Source organism: Sciurus carolinensis, chromosome X (genome assembly GCF_902686445.1).
Source record: "Sciurus carolinensis chromosome X, mSciCar1.2, whole genome shotgun sequence".
In the NCBI taxonomy this organism is placed as follows: domain Eukaryota; kingdom Metazoa; phylum Chordata; class Mammalia; order Rodentia; family Sciuridae; genus Sciurus; species Sciurus carolinensis.
Genome location: NC_062232.1, coordinates 36,781,338 through 36,785,748, shown reverse-complemented (window position 1 = coordinate 36,785,748; position 4,411 = coordinate 36,781,338). Strand labels below are relative to the sequence as shown.

Sequence of the window (4,411 nt, the reverse complement as noted above, 5' to 3'; positions counted from 1 at the left end):
ATTTCCCTGTGATGTAAAAATTTCCTTCTTAGCACTGGTTTAGTGACATCTCACATATTTTGATGTGCTATATTTTTATTTTCATCCAATTAAATGCTTTCTTTTACTTCCTTTGAGACTTTCTCTTTGACCTGTGTGTTACGTAGAAGTTTGCTCTTTCACTTTTAGGTGTCTGGATATTTTCCTTTTATCTTTCTCTTATTGGTTTCTGGTTTGATTCCTTTGTGCTCACAGAACATACACTCTGTGATTTTAATCCTTTTAAATTTGTTAAGATTTGTTTTATGGTCCAGGATATGGACCATGTTGTTCTATGTTCCATGGACACTTTAAAAGAAAGTGTATTCTGCTGTTATTGGGTGGAATGTTCTATAAATGTTGATTAGATCCTGGTTGTGGATGGTGTGTATATCCCTGGTGATTACCTGCCTAGAAGTTTTATCAGTTGTTTATAAAGGAATGTTAAGTCTCCAACTGTAGTTGTGGATTTTTCTATTTCTTCTTTCGGACGTACTAATTTTTGCTTCATGTGTTTTGTAGCTCTTTTGGTTTGCACATACATATTTAGAATTGCTATATCTTTCTGGTAGATTGATCTTTTTATGATTGTGTAAAATTTCTCTCTGCCCACAGTAATTTCCTTGCTCTAAAGATTGCTTTATCTAATATGAATATAGCTAATCCTGCTTTCTTTTGATTAATGTTTACATGGCATACATTTTTCATTCTTTCAACCTACCTATGTTGCATTTGGGTTCATAGTTGGGTCACCTGTTTTAATCTACTCTGCCCATCTCTGTCTTCCAATAGGTATAATCAGACTATCTGCATTTAGTGTAAGTAATGATACGAAGACTTGAGTTTTTTATTTTAATTTTTGTTTTCTTCAGTATTCTTATTTGTTTCCTGTGGAGTTTTTGTTTGTTGTCCATTTCTGCTTTCTTTACCTGTATTTATTTATTTATTTATTTTTTGTACCTGGGATTGAACCCAGGGGCACTTAACCACTGAGCCACATTCCCAGCCCTTTTAAAATATTTTTAGTTGTAGATGGACACAATTCCTTTATTTTATTTATTTTTTTATATGGTGCTAAGGATTGAACCCAGTGCCTCATACATGCTAGGCAAATGCTCTACCACTGAGCTACAACCCCAGACCTTTTTATATTTTATTTAGGACGGAGTCTCGCTGAGCTGTTTAGTGCCTCACTAAGTTGCTGAGGCTGGCTTTGAACTTGCAATCCTCCTTTCTCAGTCACCCAAGCTACTGGTCCTTTACCTGTATTTCTGTGGGTTACTTGAACATGTTTTAGAATTCTTTTTTAATGTATCTATGATATTTAAAAAATGTTTAATGACTTCACATGAATTTCAACAATAATATGTATTCATTATAATAAATTTAAATGATACCTAAAGTAAGAAGGAAACAACCCTGTTCTCCTGAGGAGGTACGAAATAAACTATTGTTCAAACCACCAGATAGGCAAGATTAAAAAAATGACAAGATGGTGGTGGTTGTAGAACATGTTTTTACTGGTGTTAGGGCTCAGAAAACGATTCCCCAAAGTCTGGAGGTGTGATATGCCAAGAGACCTTAGAAGTTGCCTCAGATTGAAGGTCCCTGTAACCTTGTCTTCCTTTTCTTCCCCAAGCACAGGGAGGGGCTATCTCTGGAATTTCCTCACTTACATTAAGATTACCCTCAAAAGGGAACACACTGCCTTTTATTTCCACCCCAAATCTCATTATTCATGGTAGAAAAGAAGACTGAAGAATGTAACCACACCAGGATGGACTTTATTACAAAGTACTGTCTGTCCCTTTGGGGATTGAACCTGGGGGTGCTTTACCACTGAGCTGCATACCCAACCCCTTTTATTTCTTATTTTGAGACAGGGTCTCACTAATGCCCAGGCTGGCCTCGAACTTGTGAATCTCCAGCCTTAGCCTCCCGAGTCACTGAGATTGCAGGCATGCCACTAAAGAATCTTTTCACAAGCAAATTTCTGTCCTCGGGACCAGAAATTTTATGCCGCAATAATCACTTATAACTCCTCAAAATTGTCTACATTCTTCATTCTCACCCTCCCTATAGAAAAGAGTTATACAAGTGTCTGAGTCTTGTTGGGCAGGTGGGTAATTACGCTCTGTGATTGCCTCTGTGCATGCAGTGTATTTGTGTATTTCTTCCTGTTTAATGTGTTTCTTGCTAAATTGAAGCCACCTGATGGGTTAACTTGTCCTTTGCAAATTGTCCTTTGCAAACTTGCTTTGTTTACTTTGGTTCTGCATTCTAAATTCTAAAGGGAAGCTACATCTAAATGATGAAGTTATTAACTAATAGGGTCAACCATTCCAAGAAAAAGGAACAGGAGAAATATCAATCATAAGACTTCCTAATCAGTGAACTTTAGATTGGATTTACAGAACCTAGAACATTTGGTGACCTTTAGATGATATCAGAATATGCATCAAAGAAATGGACCACTGCAGAACTAATGATTACTTTAGTGTCCACCCCTCTGTGGCTAAAAACACACTTCCTTAAATGTCCTATATTAGCACTCTGTTGTGGTTGTTAGCTAAGTTAGTTCTTAGGATGATAGCCCCCATGTTAGCCAACTTTTCTTTGCTGTGACCAAAAAACCTGATATAAACAACTTAAAGAAGAAAAAGTTTATTTTGGTTGATGGTTTCAGAGGTTTCAGTCCATGGTGGGCCGACTCCCTTTGCTCTGGGTCTGAGGTGAAGCAATTGGCAGCCAGCCAAGCAGAGAAAGAGGGACAGAAGAAGGGGCCAGGGACAAGAAAACGCCTTCTAGGAAATGCCCCCAGTGACACATTTCCTCCAGCTATATCCCACTTCCCAATAATATATTCAAATGATTAATCCATCAAGTGGATTAATCCACTGATGAGGTTAGATCCCTCATGATTCAATAATTTCCTAAAAGTCTCACCTCTGGATATTGCTGCATTGGGGACCAAGTCTTTAATAGAAGAGACTTTGGGGGTACAATCCAGATTCAAACCATAACAGCCCCCATTTTCCAGTCGACTAGCTCATTATTATAATAACTTCTTTCTCTATCACTGCATTGCCTTTCTAATTAGTTTTCATGTGTACAGCATGCGGTCCTGTCTTTTGCACAGTAATGAATTCATTTCAGGGAACCTTCTGAGAGTGAAGGGAAGCCTAGCTATATAGATAGGGTATAAGGGGAAAATATAAATGGAAAAAAAAGAAAAAGAATGTTATGAAAAAGAATGATGGTGGGCACAATGGCACACACTTATCATCCCAGGGACTCAGGAGGCTGGGGCAGGAGGATCACAAGTTTGGAAATGTAACTCAGTGGAAAAGTGACTCTGGGTTCATTCCCCAGTATTAAAAAAAAAGTCAAAAAAAGGTCCAGGCATGCTGGCACATGCCTGTAATCCCACATACACAGGAGGTTGAGGCAGGAGGATTGCAAGTTCAAGGTCAGTCTGGGCTGATAAGCAAGATCCTGTCTCAAAAGAAAAGTTTGAGAAAGGACTGGGATTGTAGTTCAGTGATAGAGTATTTGTCTAGTAGGCATGAGGCCCTAGGTTCCATCCCCAGTACTACGAAATCAAAAATAAACTCAAGAGAAGAGGAACATCTGTTATATTTACTCATATCAGTATTACTCTCTCCCTTATTTTGTATTCCTTACTGTTGTTTTTAGATCCATTCTTTTCTCATTGCTGTTATTTTTAAAGAATTTCCTGCTTTTCCAAGGACAGTGTCTAGAGGCACTCAGAATGGTCCAGCATTTGACATACTGTCTTAGACTTTCCTACGATACAGGCTCTAACAAAACTAGGCTGTCTCGAACCCCTGGTAATAGAATTGTTTATCTTTATACAAAGAAGGTTTGAAAAGCACCCAAATCTGCGTGTGTTGTGTGTCCAGGCAGACTTCGAGGGATTCGTGCTCTGAGACCTAACGTCCATATTATGAGATTGTCTAAAACAAAAATACATGTCAGCAGGGCCTGTGGTTGTTCCATGCATGCTTTCCTTATTGAGGAACAGAAAATTATTGTGAAAGTGTTGAAGGCATAAGCACAGAGTCAGAAAGCCAAATAAAAAAATGAATCTTCTTTGAATAATAAAGTCAAAAGGATAAAAAAAATTCCTTTAGCTGTTCTTTGAGGGTAGGTCTGCTGGCAATAAATTCTGTTAAATTTCCTTTATCTGATAATGTCTTGATATTGCCTTCTTTCCTGAAGAATATTTTCATAGGATATAGAATTCTGAGTTATTAATTCTTTTTTTTTTCAACACTTGACAAATATTCTGTCACTTTCTTATGGTCTACATGGTTTCTAAGGAGAAACCCATGGCCATTTGAATTGTTTTTCTGATAGGTAAGGTGTCATT

General features: G+C 37.7%; 1 pseudogene; it reads left to right on the top strand.

Moving 5' to 3' along the window:
- The first annotated feature begins 3,790 nt into the window (after positions 1 to 3,790).
- LOC124972495 (60S ribosomal protein L34-like) lies at positions 3,791 to 4,117 on the top strand (annotated as a pseudogene).
- Positions 4,118 to 4,411: the final 294 nt, after the last annotated feature.